A 16473-nucleotide genomic window follows, 5' to 3' on the forward strand; every position below is an offset into this window, starting at 1 on the left:
TTGTCAATCCAGAACTCGCACTTGCTGAACTTGGCATACAGCTGATGCTCACTCAATCTCTGCAATACGAGTCTCAGATGCTCCTCATGCTCTTCTTCTGTCTTGGAAAAGATCAGAATATCATCAATGAAAATCACCACGAAGACATCCAGATAGTCCATGAAAACCATGTTCATCAGATGCATGAAGAAAGCCGGGGCATTAGTCAAGCCGAAGGACATGACTGTATACTCATATAGCCCGTACTTGCAGGTGAATGCCGTCTTTGGAATATCCCCAGGACGGATCCTCAGCTGAAAATAACCCGAACGAAGATCAATGTTCTAGAATATACGGGCACCTCGAAGCAGATCGAAGAGATCCTCAATACGGGGCAGTGGATGCTTGTTCTTGATAGTAACTACATTCAGCTCCCGATAATCAACACACATTCTCTTCGAGCCATCCTTCTTATCTACCAGCAATAATGGAAAAGCCCAAGGAGAGAAGCTGCGATGGATATAGCCCTTGGCTAGCAACTCATCAATAGTCTTCTTAACTTCTTCATGCTCTATAGGTGCCATACAGTAGGGCCGCTTTGCAATAGGAGCTGTGCCAGGCAAGAGATCAATACAAAACTCAATGGCGCGTTCAGGCGGCATACCTGGCAGATCATCCGAAAAGACATCCGTGAATTCAGACACCACGCGAATACCGTCCGTGGGTCTAGCCTCCATCTGATGAAGAAATCCAGAAGGCTCTACTGCACTGATAACAACCTCTTGGCCACTGGAAGCTGATAGCAAGACTGTCCTCTGAGCACAATCTATCCGAACTCCCCACTTGGCCAGAGTCTCCATTCCCAGAATGACATCAATACCCTTGGTGTCTAGCACCATCAGATCGGTACAGAACTCTACTCCCCTCAAGGAAACACTGACTCTCGGGCAGTAAGTGTGAGACCTCAACTGTCCTCCCGGTGAAGATACTAACAGGCACCTCTTTAATGTGCTAGTATGAATACCATGATGCTCGACAAAAGATTGAGTAATGAAGGAATGCGTAGCACCAGTATCGAAAAGCACTGTAGCTGGATATGAATTAACCATGAACGTACCAATAACCACGTTGGGAGCCTCGGCCGCTGACTTGGCCGTCACTTGGTTCACTCTACCCTGAAGTGGCGCCCTGGGCTGAGCTGGGCGCCCCTGCTGTCCCGCCTGCGCCTTCCGGGGGCAAGCGTTGGCGTAGTGCCCCGGCTGGCCGTAGTGAAAGCAGGTGCGAGGGGGTCCCTGAGCCTGCTGTCCGGTAGGAGCTGCCGGACGTGGAGCCTGTGGTGCCGGTGGAGCAGCACGAGCCAGAGGTGCCGGTAACCTCTGGCCCTGCCCCGCCTGCTGCTGTTGTCGAGGCGGGTACTGCTGCGGTGGCCTCTGCTGGTACTGCTTAGGAGGCCGGTACTGAGGCTGCTGGTACTGCTGAGGTTGCTGGAGGCGAGGACGAGTGTTGCTGCCGGAAGCAATGGGGACAATCTTCCTCTTCTTGTCCTCCATCTCCAAGTGCTTGCGCTCAGTGTTGAGCGCGCTGTCAACCAGATGGTTGAAGTCGTAGAAGCGGAGGTTGAGCAGCGCGTACTGGAGGTAGTCCTCAAGGCCCTCCATGAAGTGCTCCTGCTTCTTGCGGTCATCCGCAACATCGGCAGGGGCGTAGCGAGCCAGCTGAAGAAAGCGATCACGATACTCCGTGACCGACATAGTCCCCTGAAGTGACAAAGACAGATAGATATCGAAAGATTAACTCAAGATTCATAAGGATAGAACAAGGGACATTAGTTCAAAAGAAACCGCTGAATGATTATATTTAAGATTACCTGCTTCAGTGCAAGGAACTCCTTCTGCTTCATCTTCATAACGCCCGCGGGGACGTTGTGGCTGCGGAAGCGCTCCCGGAACTAGAGCCAAGTGAGAGACTCTCGGTCATGAACTGGGTGGGACTCCCACCAGTCCAAAGCTGCCCCTCGCAGCTGTCCTGCTGCGTACAAGACGCGCTCACGATCATCGCACTGGGCGATGTCCAGCTGACGCTCCACTGCACGGAGCCAGTTGTCAGCCTGAAGAGGGTTGGACGTGTGAGAAAACGTCGGCGGGTGACCCCTCAGGAACTTAGCATGCCTATCGCGAGGCTGCGGCGGTGGAGGAGGCGGAGGCTGAGTGTGAGCCTGCTGAAGAGCCTGAACCGTGTTGTTCAGGGTAGCCATCATCTGCATCGGGATCCCGGTCCCCTGGTTGTTCTGACCCTGGTTGTTCTGCCCCTGCTGGTCAGAACCACGCCTGGTGTTCACCATCTGATTTTGGACAAAAGATTTCACGAGTAAGGATATTGCAGGAATAAATTCAGGTGGATATGATAACTCTTTGCGGAAAAAGACTCAGACATGATAAAGTAGACAGGATAGAGTGGACTGTTTTACCCCCAACGATCTAACTCATTTTATTAATTAGTTAACTTTAACATCTGAGTGATTTTCTCTAAACAAATTTAAACTACTACGCTATACAATCATTCAAAAATCCAAATCAAACAGGTAGCATAATAACAAGCAGACAATTTTCACGACTTAGCCGAGTTCAACATACGACTCGACTAACACAACGCGTCGCGGATCGTGCTATCGTATTATTATAAAAGGGTCACTAGCTAATACTCATGGTGGTCAGATGACTGATTCAGGCCAAAATCTACGAAAACTATTCTTTAGAGAGAGAGATCAAGGCAAGACGGGTAAAAGTCATAGAATTCAAGTGGTATAATAGTAAAATAGTTTCAGCAGGCAAGGATTGGAGAGAAGAAGTCCTACAACTCGACCAGTTCTATCTAGGCTTCGTCCTACAGTCGATACGGCTCTGATACCACTCTGTAACACCCGGTTTATAAAAGAACATAAACCGAGCAATCATATATGTGCCAGGATCAAGTCACACGTATATACAACAGAATGAACAGTATATCACAGCACATATCACGAATAAGACATAATAAATCGAAATACGAATGTTATTTATTACATTAATGACAAAATGTCTGATACAGCGGAAGCGAAGTACAAATACGATAAAGACTCCCCGAAGCTGAGCAGGGCGCCACAGGGACATCGACTGGGAGACGAACACCTAGAAGTCCTCGTAGTCCTGGTAGCGCTGAGCAAACTCCCTCGTGTCGGCAGGAACTGAGCAGCAGTAGCGTAGCCAAGAGGAAAAAGTAGAGAAGAGGCAAGAGTGAGTACCCAACTTGTACTCAACAAGTATAACACAAACTATGAGGCTCTAGGCTGGCTGACTGACTGCATTAGCTTTTAAGTCTTGACAAAATTTTATTAAAGCTATTTACTATGAGTTGATGAATTACCATTAATCCGGTTATATAGTAATTAATCAAATTTAATCATGATACTACTGAGAACCATACCAAAACCAAGCCACCAAGGTAACCCCGAGAGGCACCCCCTCGTCGGAAGGAGCTAACCCCACTAATCAAAAGAAGGATCTGGGCCGCTCATAACCGTGAGCACGGCTAGTATACCAGTTTTACACTCTGCAGAGGTTGCACATCTTTACCCACAAGTCGTGAGCTACGCTAGAGGTTCCTCACACTTCCTTAGGTGAGATGACTAGCGACTCACTACGAGGCCGTTACAAAGGATCTCGTTGGTAAGGCGTAACCGCGAGAGATAGGTCAGCGACGATGGGGCCCACCTCCGGGGGTACAAGCACAGGAGCGCAATCCAAGCACAGACCAAGCCGAATGAGCAGGGACCATTGAAGCTTACTACTCTTGCCCCGCAGGTAAGTTACTCCAAACCAAAAAGACCTAATTAGTAAGCCAAGTCTATCCCATTCTAGCCTTGTGGTAGCGCTGTTGTCCCGGGTTGTCGCTCTATGAACCGGTCCTTATGGAGAGTGGCCAACCAAGCACTAAGCACCGTGCTGGCCCCCTAAACCATGTTTCTACAAAAACCATCTTTTAACGAGACGTGAGCCACTCATCCACACAGAGGGCCACTCTCAGAATTAAGTTCAAGTAAACCATTAATCAAATTAATTAAAAAGGACCAGAGTGTGTTATAGCGCAGCAACCTAGCACAACTAACCAAAATGCAACCCAAAGGATATATATAAAGGATATAAAGTGGCTAGGAAATCCTTATAGGCATACAGTATTAAAATGCAGTATGAAAATGTATTTAAAAGTGATAGGTTGTTCATGTTATACTTGCCTTCCTCGTACTGCTCTGGCTGCTGCTCAAACTGCTCCGAAGACGGCTGCTCCGGGTACTGGTACTGGGGCTCCTCAGATGGATCAACGTCTACTCACGAACACATGGCCAAAACAATGCACAATAATAAGCATATAAGCAAACTCTAGCAAAAACTAAGAAACAGTACATCAATACAAAAAAAATAGCAAGAAAAACTAAGCTAAAACTATTCTACATGTTACAACGATCGCGTGGACATAAAGAACGCTAAAAACGGAGCTAAAACGCGTATTCTAGGCTAAAAACAAGGTCCAGGGGCTTATTTGTAAGAAAAATAGGGTTCCAGGGACTTTTCTGCTAAAACCGAGGGCCTAAATGTAATTAAACATTAACTCCAGGGTCTAACTCGCAAAAAGGACAGGTCTGGACCGCGGGATCAAAAACTAGGAAGCTCAAGGAGGTTCTTGCAAAGTTTTGGGCCTAACTGCAATTATTTTTCAAAAGAGGTGGACTGCGGGTTGATTCTAGGAAAACTGGGGGGGTCTTTAACAAAAGCGCCAGGCGAACCGTTATGTCTAGATCTAATCCGCTGATTCTCGATCCGACGGCTCAGAGCGGATGGGTCCTGGATCTAATCTAGGCCGTTCACTTCGGATCGAACGGGTCAGGGTGAAAGGGGCAACGGCGGCGGCGCGGGTCGCCGGAAACAGAGCAACCGCGGCGGCGCTCGGCCGGTGCCAGCGGAACGGGCGCTACCGAGCTTCGTTTGGATCGAAAATTGGCCGTGGGGAATGAGGGAGGCATGCGTAATCCACTGGAGTGGAAAGCAAGGTGCTGCGGGGGATGGAGCAGAGTGCACGGCGTGAAGCGGCGGCGCTAGGTCGCCGGCGTGCAGTGCCTGGGCTCCGTCATGGGTCACGGGCTACGACGACTCGTGCAAAAGAAAGAGGAGGTCCGGGCGAGGCTCACCGGGCGTGGAATCGGACGGAGGCGCGACGCAGACGAGCCGGCGGCGAGCTCAGGCGGAGGTGCACGGACGGAGTTCGGGGAGAAGGCGCTCCGACGGAGCTCCGAGCGTCGGGTCCCCCGGGTTCGACTCCTGGACGCACCAGGATCCTTCTACGGTGGCTCTGGTGGGCTGGAGGGTGGTGGAACGGCGGTTCTGCGCCGGCTCAGGGGCACGGCGTGGCGGAGCACGGCGGAAGCGGGATGGAGGCGGCGCTAGGGTTTATGGCGGCGCGGGTGGATGGGAGGGGCGCAGGGGTGAGGATTCCTTTTATAGGGTGGTGAACCTAGGTGTGCGTGCTAGGGACGTGGGCGCAGCGCGGGGATCACGGCGAGTCCGTTCCGCGCGGCCGTCGCGCCGGAGAGGGAGGAACTGACCCGTGGGGTCGTGCTGTCAGCGGCGTGAGGCGGGGCGCTGACGTGCGGGCCCAGAGTGGCAGCGGGTGAAGCGCGCGGCGTGGGGCGACGCGGGCTGAGCGGGGGGGAAGTGGGCCGCGCTGGGTGACTGGGCCGCGTGGCGCGGGGCAGGCCGGGGAGTCTGGGCCGCGGGGAGAGGCTGGGTCGCCTTGGGCTGGGCTCGGGAAAAAGGGAAGGGGGAGTGATGGGCCGGACTGGGTTGTGTTGGGTTTTCCTGGGTTTGGGTTTGGTTTCTTTTTTTAATTCTTATTTCTAAATCAAACAACTTGTTTGAATTCAATAACAAGTTTGAATTCAAACCACACTCACTCAATTAAAAACTATGCATCAGCATGAATGCAACAACAGGATTTAAACCTATGATAGAATTTTAATTACTTATAGAACAAAATTTTAGATTAAATGCAAGTCTAACAAAATAAACCTTAGAAAATTAAATAAAGCCAATTAAATTTATTAACAAATGCTGAAATTTAAATTAGGGTGTTACAGAACCCTAGCCACCTCCTTTAAACTCCCCCGCGACCCCCTACCCTTTTCCATCCCGCCAGCGCCGCCCCAAACCCTAGCCCGCCGAGCCGCATAGCTCCGCCGCGAAGAGGCCCTTGCGCCGCCGAGTTCCCACTGTTCCGCCGCCGCTCTGCCTCTGCAAGTCGACGCCGCGGCTTCGCCTCGGGGACAGGAACATCACCGAGCCCTTCCTCTCCGACCAAGCCCCCTCTGCGCACGAAATTTCCCGTAGAGGAGCTCCATCGAGCCTCCCCTACGCCGCCACGATTCCACCTTGGTACCACCAATCCTTGACTTCTGCATGCCGCCACAGCTTCACGGGGTGGTAAGGAACACGCCGTGCTCGTTACCCGGCCCTTTTTCCTTCTGTTGCGCCTAGTTGGCTTCGCCGATGAGCTAGCGCCGCCTTGCATCGTCGCGAGCCCCGACCGAGCCCCAATCCTCATGCATGAGCCCACCAGTGGATTACACATGCCACGGCGGTGCTCCACGGCCAAATCCCGGCTCGAATAACCCCTGGAATGCCGGAATTGGCTTACGCCGTCGATCCCCCGCAGCGGAAACCACTGCTCCGGCGACGGCCCTGATTAGATCTAAAGCCCATCAAACCCGAGCCCTCAAATTGCGATCCAACGACCCTGATTCAAACATACCCCTTCGCCTGGCAATCTTTCTAAAGAGCCCCTGAGCTTTTGCAGTATCAACCCGCAGTCCATCAGTGTTCAAAAATAATTCCATTTTGGCCCAGTTTCTTGCACCGAACCCGACCCAGTTTCTTGCACCGAACCCCCTGAGTTTCTTGGTTTTTGAACCCGCCATCCACCCCTGGCTTTTTCATGTGTTATCCCCTGGATCTTTTCAGTTTTTACATTTTAGTCCCTGGTTTTTGCAGAAAACCCCCAGAAACTCTGTTTTTCTTACAGTTAAGCCCCTAGAACTTGTTTTAGGCCTAGTTTTCGCATTTTAACTCCGTTTTAGGTGTTCTTTATGTCCACGCGATCGTTGTAATGCGTAGAATAGTTCTAGGTTGGTTTTGTTTGCTGTTTTTATGTATTGTTGTACTATTTCTTAGTGTTAGCTTTTGTTTGCATGTATGTTTATGTTATTGCTTTGTTTTTGGCCAAGTGTTCGTGAGTAGACGTTGAGCTACCGGAGGAGCCCCAGTACTAGTACCTGGAGCAGCCACCACCTTCTGAGCACTTTGAGCAGCAGGAGCAGTTTGAGGAAGGCAAGTATAACATGAACAACACCCATCACTTTTAAATACATTTTCATACTGCATTTTAATATTGTATGCCTATAAGGACTTTCCTAGCCACTTTATATCCTTTATATATACCCCTTGGGTTGCATATTGGTTAGTTGTGCTAGGTGCCGCGCTATAACACACTTGGTCCTTTTAATTAATTTGATTAATGGTATATGCAAATTAATTCTGGGAGTGGCCCGTTTGAGTGGCTCACATCTCGTTAAAATATATTTTGTTAGAAACATGGTTTAGGGGGCCAGCACGGTGTTTAGTGCTTGGTTGGCCACTCTCCATAAGGACCGGTTCATAAAGTGACAACCTGGGACAACAGCGCTACCACAAGACTGGAATGGAACGGTCTTGGCTTACTAATTAGGTCTTTTTGGTTTGGAGTAACTTACCTGTGGGGCAAAGGGTGGTAAGCTTCAATGGTCCCTGCTCCTCCGGCTTGGTATGTGCCTGGTTTGCGCACCTGTGCTTGTACCCCCGTGAGGTGGGCCCCATCGTCGCCGATCCAACTCTTCGCAGTTACGCCTTACCAACGAGATTCTTTGTAACGGCCTCGTAGTGTGCTTACTAGCCATCTCACCTAAGGAAGTGTGATGAACAACTAGCGTAGCTCACGACTTGTGGGTAAAGATGTGCAACCTCTGCAGAGTGTAAAACTGATATACTAGCCGTGCTCACGGTCATGAGCGGCCCAGATCCTCCTTTTGATTAGTGGGGTTATCTTCCTTTGGTTAGGAGGGTTTCCCCGGGTGGTTGGTTGGTTTGGTTTGGTTCTTAGTAGTATCATAATTAATTCTGATTAATTACTATGTAACTGGGTTTATGGTAATTCATCAACTTGTAGTAAATAGCTTTAATAAAATTTTGCTAAGACTTAAAATCTAATGCAGTTGAGTCAGCCAACCTTAGAGCGTCATAGTTTGTATTATACTTGTTGAGTACAAGTTGTGTACTCACTCTTGCCTACTCTACTCTTTTTCCTCTTGGGGATACTCTACTGCTGCTCAGTTCCTGCCGATGCGAGTGAGTTCACCCAGAGCTACCAGGAGTACGAGGACTTCTAGGCGTTCGTCTCCCAGTCGACGTCCCTGTGGCGCCCTGCTTCAGAGAGTTCTTCTCGTATATGTTTTTACGCTTCTGCTGTATCAGACATTTTGTCATTATTGTAATAAATAACATTCGTACTCGCTTTATTATCTCTTTTTACGTGATATGTGCTGTGATATATTGTTCATTCTATTGTATATATGTGTGACTTGATCCTGGCACGTATATGATTGCTCGGTTTATGTCCTTTTATAAACCGGGTGTTACAGAGTGGTATCAGAGCTATATCGACTGTAGGACAAAAACCTATATAGAACTGGTCGAGTTTTAAGTCTTCTTCTCTCTAAGCCTTGTCTGCTGAAACTATTTTGCTATTATATACCTTGAAATTCCAAGATTTTTACTCGTCTTGCCCTGATTTCTCTCTACAGAATTAGTTTTCGTAGATTCTGGCCTGAAGTAAGTCGACCGACCATCATAGGTGTAAGCTAAATGACCCCTTTATAATAGCACGATAGAACATTCTGCGATGCGTTGTGTTAGTCGAGTTGTGTGTTAAATTCGGCTAAAGTGTAAAATTTGTATGTTTGTTATTATGCAAATGTTTGATTTGGATCTTTGGTTGATTGCATAGCTTAGTAGTTAAATTTGTTTAAATGAAAATCAGTCTTAAGTTAAATTTAATTAATTAATAAAATGAGTTAGATCGTTGGGAGTAAAACCATCCACTCTATCCTCTCTACCTTATCCTGCCTTGGGCTTCTGTCTTGCTTGTTGAGAAGAAGGATGGTGCGAAGAGGATGTGACATTCCAAGATTCACCGACGAGGACGTCGGTTTCTGTAAGGGGGTAGGGATGTGACACCCCGGCCTAAAGATAGTACGGGAGAATTTGAGAATCTCTCAGATGAGGCAGAAGAGTTATTCTATAGTTCTCTTTTTTGGGTTTATGTGACATCTATCTGGAGTTAGCAGCAGTGATGCATAGGTAGTGTTGTCCAAATAAGATAGAACCTTACATAGTGAGGTTTTCTCTCTTCTTTGACCTTACCAATCTATGCTTCCTTTTATCCCAGCTCAGATGTCGGCAGAACAAAAAGGCTTTGGAGACAGTGCAATGGGTGATGGTGTTCATGCAACAGTTTCCGTGGAGCAGCCGATGACGTTACAAGATCAGTCTTCGCAAACAACATACCATCCGAAGAATGGTGAGAAAGCTTGCCCGTGTTGCCAATTCTATGGCGTTCCTTGTCGTCAAGTTCGTGCAACTGAAGATGAAGCCACAACTAGGAGGAACCAGAGGTGATTCTTCGGTACAAAGAGAAAGAGGTCTCATCAAGAGCAGCTAGTAGAGGATTCCCTTTTCCTTGACTGTCCATCGGTCGATGAGTTACAAACCATCCAGAAGAGAAAGGATCCTGAGTGCTCTAGAGATACACAAGTCAAGAACCAAGCATTCTATGATTATGTTGATGGGTTGACCATCACTATGAATGTGATTCAGCCACGCGGCCGCAAGGAGTCCAAAAAGCAAGCAGAAGAAATAATGCAAGATGTGATGATAAGTTCACAGGGAGGTCAACCAAGTAGCGCCATTCACCACCACCGCAAGTGCTACAAGTGCGGGCAAAAAGGTCATTATGCCAAAAGTTGTCCACAGAAACGCCTGTCACCGGTAGCACCAGTCCAGGTCCTTTCAACAACCCCATGTACCAGTGTTGACGAGACCCACCTTATTTCCGGGAACTGCTCCAAGCAAGACGCCCAGAATGATCAGGATCAGCAGCAGGTGATACCAGTGTGCAGTGATCGTACAAAGCATGAGCAATCCAAGAAGGGACCAAAAGAGTACCTCCAAGGTAGAGTTCACCATGTGTCAGCAGAAACCATTCGGGATGATAGTTCAGTCATTCTTGGTATGCTTCTAGTCAATTCATTTCCAGCCTCAGTGTTGATAGATCCTCGTGCTACACATTCATTCATCAGCACACAGTTTGCTGCTAAGCATGAGATATTGAAGCTTCCCCTGAGAAAGAGAATGGTCGTCAAATCATCAGGAAAAGAGCAGATCTCCAGTTACATATGTCCTCGAGTTAGCATAAGGATAGGCGAGGCAACCTTCCTTGAGAACCTTATTGTAATGGAGTCAACAGGAATCGACATCATTCTTGGTCAAGACTGGTCAGCTCGAAACAAACTTGTGATGCAGCCTACCAAAAGAATGGTAAAGGTCCAAACCTCGTCAGGAGAGCAAATTGAGCATGAGGTTCAACATACTTCCAACTCAAGACATGCGGGTATGAGAATCCGACTCAAGAGTGAGTGGAACGTAATCCCATCCTTGTTTCTCTTTGCTAGCCAGCCTAGAATCTCAGGACGAGATTCCTGTAAGGGGGTAGGATTTGTAACACCCTAATTTAATTTTCCTATTTATTAATAAATTTAATTGGCTTTATTTAAATTTCTAGGATTTAATTTGCTTAGCCCTGCATTTATAATTTATTTTTGCTTCATAAAGTAATTAAAATTTATTTTAGGGCTAACATGTTTGTGCATTCATGCTGGAGCATTGTTTTATTTGTTTGAGTGTTAGAGTTGAATTCAAATTCAAATTTGAGTTCAAATAGGTTGTGTGAAGTTTGGAAAAGAAAAAGAAGAGAGAAAACTAGAAATAGAAAAGGAAGACCCAAACCCAGCCCAAACCTTCTTCCCTAGCCCAGCCCGTGCCCACACTCCCGTTCAGCCCAGCAATCAGCCGAGTCCGGCCCGTTCCATTCCGTTCGGCCCAACCGGAGGCAGCCCAACCTTCCTTTCCTCCCGAGCCCGCGAAAACGCGCAGCCCGCGTCCTCCCTCACCCCGCACGCGGCACAACAGCAGTGTTAGCCCAGCAAGACAGCATCGCTGCGGCCCAGCTCGCCCAGCATGCTCGCCCGCTCGCGCGTCGCCGCCCCGACCCGCCGGTCCCACCTGCCGGCGCCCACGCCCGCTCCCCGCGCGCGCCTTCTCCCGGAGCCAACCCGGGCCCGCTTGCCAGGACTGTCTTCCCCGCACCATGCCCGCGCAACGGCCAAGCCAAGATTCTCGGCCAAAATCCCCGCCGGTCTTCCTTCCCGAGCCCAGGCGCCGAGAACCCCGGCCACCTCATTTAAACTCCCCCGCGACCCCGTACCCTTTTCCATCCCGCCAGCGCCGCCCCAAACCCTAGCCCGCCGCGCCGCACAGCTCCGCCGTGAAGAGGCCCTTGCGCCGCCGAGTTCCTGCTGTTCCGCCACCGCTCTGCCTCCGCAAGTCGACACCGCGGCTTCGCCTCGGGGACAGGAACATCACCGAGCCCTTCCTCTCCGACCTAGGCCCCGCTGTGCACGGGATTTCTTGTGGAGGAGCTCCGTCGAGCCGCCCTAATGCCGCCACGATTCCACCTCGGCACCGCCAATCCTCGACTTCTGCATGCCGCCACAGCTTCATGGGGTGGTAAGGAACACGCCGTGCTCATTACCCGGCCCTTTTTCCTTCTGTTGCGCCTAGTTGGCTTCGCCGACGAGCTAGCGCCGCCTTGCATCGTCGCGAGCCCCGACCGAGCCCCAATCCTCATGCATGAGCCCACTAGTGGATTACACATGCCACGGCGGTGCTCCACGGCCAAATCCTGGCTTGAATAACCCCCTGGAACGCCGGAATTGGCTTACGCCGGCGATCCCCCGCCGCGGAAACCACTGCTCCGGCGACAGCGCCGCCGCCCCGCGCGCCCAACTCTCCTTGGCCAGCCGATCTGGAAGCAACGGCCCTGATTAGATCTAAAGCCCATCAAACCCGAGCCCTCAGATCGCGATCCAACGGCCCTGATTGAAACATACCCTTTCGCATGGCAATCTTTCTAAAGAGCCCCTGAGCTTTTGCATTATCAACCCGCAGTCCATCAGTGTTCAAAAAATAATTCTAGTTTGGCACAGTTTCTTGCACCGAACCCCCTGAGTTTCCTGGTTTTTGAACCCGCCGTCCACCCCTGGCTTTTTCACATATTAGCCCCTGGACCTTTTCAGTTTTTACATTTTAGTCACTGGTTTTTGCAGAAAACCCCCAGAAACTTTGTTTTTCTTACAGTTAAGCCCCTAGAACTTGTTTTAGGCCTAGTTTTCGCGTTTCAACTCTGTTTTAGGTGTTCTTTATGTCCACGCAATCGTTGTAACACGTAGAATAGTTCTAGCTTGGTTTTGTTTGCTGTTTTTATGTATTGATGTACTGTTTCTTAGTGTTAGCTTTTGTTTGCATGTATGTTTATGTTATTGCTTTGTTTTGGCCATGTGTTCGTGAGTAGACGTTGAGCTACCAGAGGAGCCCCAGTACCAGTACCCGGAGAAGCCACCACCTTCTGAGCACTTTGAGCAGCAGGAGCAGTTTGAGGAAGGCAAGTATAACATGAACAACACCCATCACTTTTAAATACATTTTCATACTGCATTTTAATACTGTATGCCTATAAGGACTTTCCTAGCCACTTTATATCCTTTATATATACCCCTTGGGTTGCATTTTGGTTAGTTGTGCTAGGTGCCACTCTATAACACACTTAGTCCTTTTAATTAATTTGACTAATGGTATATGCAACTTAATTCTGGGAGTGGCCCGTTTGAGTGGCTCACGTCTCGTTAAAATATGTTTTGTTAGAAACATGGTTTAGGGGCCCAGCACGGTGCTTAGTGCTTGGTTGGCCACTCTCCATAAGGACCGGTTCATAAAGTGACAACCTGGGACAACAGCGCTACCACAAGACTGGAATGGGACGGTCTTAGCTTACTAATTAGGTCTTTTTGGTTTGGAGTAACTTACCTGCGGGGCAAAGGGTGGTAAGCTTCAATGGTCCCTACTCCTCCGGCTTGGTCTGTGCTTGGTTTGCGCACCTATGCTTGTACCCCCGTGAGGTGGGCCCCATCGTCGCCGATCCAACTCTTCGCGGTCACGCCTTACCAACGAGATTCTTTGTAACGGCCTCGTAGTGTGCTTGCTAGCCATCTCACCTAAGGAAGTGTGATGAACAACTAGCGTAGCTCACGACTTGTGGGTAAAGATGTGCAACCTCTGCAGAGTGTAAAACTGGTATACTATCCGTGCTCACGGTCATGAGCGGCCTAGATCCTCCTTTTGATTAGTGGGGTTATCTTCCTTTGGTTAGGAGGGATTCCCCGGGTGGTTGGTTGGTTTGGTTTGGTTCTTAGTAGTATCATAATTAATTCTGATTAATTACTATGTAACTGAGTTTATGGTAATTCATCAACTTGTTGTAAATAGCTTTAATAAAATTTTGCTAAGACTTAAAAGCTAATGCAGTTGAGTCAGCCAACCTTAGAGCCTCATAGTTTGTGTTATACTTGTAGTACAAGTTGTGTACTCACTCTTGTCTACTCTACTCTTTTTCCTCTTGGGGATACTCTACTGCTGCTCAGTTCCTGCCGATGCAAGGGAGTTCACCCAGAGCTACCAGGAGTACGAGGACTTCTAGGCATTCGTCTCCCAGTCGACATCCCTGTGGCGCCCTGCTTCCGAGAGTTCTTCTCGTATATGTTTTTACGCTTCCGCTGTATCAGACATTTTGTCATTATTATAACAAATAACATTCATACTCGCTTTATTATCTCTTTTTACGTGATATGTGCTGTGATATATTGTTCATTCTGTTGTATATACGTGTGACTTGATCCTGGCACGTATATGATTGCTCGGTTTATGTCCTTTTATAAACCGGGTGTTACACTATCCTTCTTCCCCTTCTTCTTGAAGCTCCTCCACCTCCTCCCTCGACTCTATTTCTGAGAGCCCGGAATCGACGCCGGAGTACGACCCAACGGTAGCGTACGAGGCACTCGCTCCTCTGCACTGGGATGCAGAGGAGTTCGACTTCGGGATCGTCTCTGAAGACGACGAGCCCAAAACCGATGGCGAAGACCTCCGACTCCTGTTCCAGGAGGAACCGGAGAGTGGCAGTGACGAGGGCTTCTCCTGGGATGGAGTCAATTCCTCTTCGGAAGAGGAGATTGGCTCCTCCTCCAGCGGCGACGACCCGACGGTTGGGAACAACTTCCTGTTCCTTGGGTCCTTCGAGGAGGACAGTGAAGAAGAACGCAGCGGCGGTGGTGGTCGGAGCAGCGACGCCGAGACCGGTGGTGGCAGCAGCGCCGACGACGACGACGATGCCAGCGACGACGGAGATGGCGAAGACGCACCGGCGCGAAGCCCCAAGCGCTATAGGTACTAGGTACCTACGAGCGGTAGATGTAGGTAGTACTGTAGGAGTAGTACTGTAGCCGAAGGATTCATCCTTTGTAAGATCGGCTCTTCTGCTTGTAAAAATCCAACTTTTAAATGAAGTCTTTTATCTTTCAACTCGTTTGCTCGGATTTCTCCCAAAAAAAGACGATGGCATCGCACCAGGCTTTACTAATACCCAAGAGCCGACGAAATTCAAAATTGGAAGCAACCCGCATAAGAACAGAACACCACTTCTACTCTGAATCCAACTCGAAATAGACACTCCAAATCCGATCGTAATTCGAGAATCCCGCTCCATAAGTTCGAGCAAAGACTCACAAAGCATCCAAAATTCGAACCAGAGCCCGCAAAACGACCAAACCCTAAGTCAGCAGATCTGAACCATGGCGGACTCTGCAGCTCAAACCGCGAATTCTTCAATCGACGATGCGGCAATCTGTGGCCTAAAGGTAATATTCAGCCTGCCCTTTTAACTTTCTTTAGCTCATTAAGCCTCCAACAAATTAAACTCTGAAATATGACACCATATGTAAATTTCTGAATCTCTGAACTCCAGGTGTTAGACATCCTTTTGCCGCATCCTTCCAATCCCAAATCCTTTTGTCTTGGCCCACGAACTTATGAAAATCCCACAGATTTAACATCCTGTGAAGCGAATAGAATCCCTTTCGTGAGTCAAGGCATTGATTTAAATACCTGGGCCGACTGCTTAAGAGCCTGGCCTAATCCATCCGAAAGCTGGACTACATGGTATAGCAGAGTAGCAAAAGCTCATATGCCCTTGTGGCAGGAATTGAACATAGCTGATGCACTTAGTTTATCACTATCACCCCTTGATAAAGATGAAAACCTTCTAAAGACCATCGGCTATTTTTGGTCCGACGCTCTGAACTGCTTCCTCTTTGGTCATGGACCCATGACCCCTACTCTGCTGGATGTTACCATGATCACTGGCCTTGACATTGGATCCCTTGATCCTGCAGCTCACAGAATGGTAGAAGTCCCCTTCAAACTTTCATCTAAAACAGACTGCACAAACTGGAGCACTTACATGAACCAGCACATGAAAACGAAAGGTCCAGTAAGTAAAAAGGAACACACAACCTTTCTAAATCTTTGGTTAGAATATTTCATCTTCTGTGGTCCCTCCTTAGCCCCAACCAAGAATTATCTTCCTTTGGCTGACCATCTAGCCCACGGCAACCGCACCAGTCTAGGTAAGCTTTTTCTCGGAGATACATACAGATGCCTCCATTTGATGACAACTAGCTTGCTCAGCCAAAGAAAACTCAGAACTGGAGGCCCTTGGTGGTTCATTCAGTTATGGGCACAACTCTACTTCCAACATCAGATTCCAAACTTTCAAAGCTTAGCCAAGAATTCCTTCCCTGACGAGAATGGCAAACCAATTAGATGCACCAGCTATGGCCATGCCCTATTCAGCCTCCCTGGCAGTAAACTGAACTCAACAGATGCAGCCTAGAGAATCTGAAGCCTTTGAAAATCCATCTACCTTCAGTCTGGATAGCTTTGCCGATGACAACAGCACTCGGCATCTATATTCTCTAATGATCCGACCTGGCTTCCTTCCTGTCGGCATAAGCACTTCCAACAGAATCATCAAATCAGGTTATGAAACCTATCAACCAGTCATAGTAGCTCGGCAATTCGGCCTAGGACAAGTCCCTCCCCACTTCCATATTCACCACTTGGTGGAGAGTAGAGCCGATCTACCTGACAG

The sequence above is a fragment of the Panicum virgatum genome, chromosome 8K (genome assembly GCF_016808335.1).
Source record: "Panicum virgatum strain AP13 chromosome 8K, P.virgatum_v5, whole genome shotgun sequence".
Taxonomy (NCBI): domain Eukaryota; kingdom Viridiplantae; phylum Streptophyta; class Magnoliopsida; order Poales; family Poaceae; genus Panicum; species Panicum virgatum.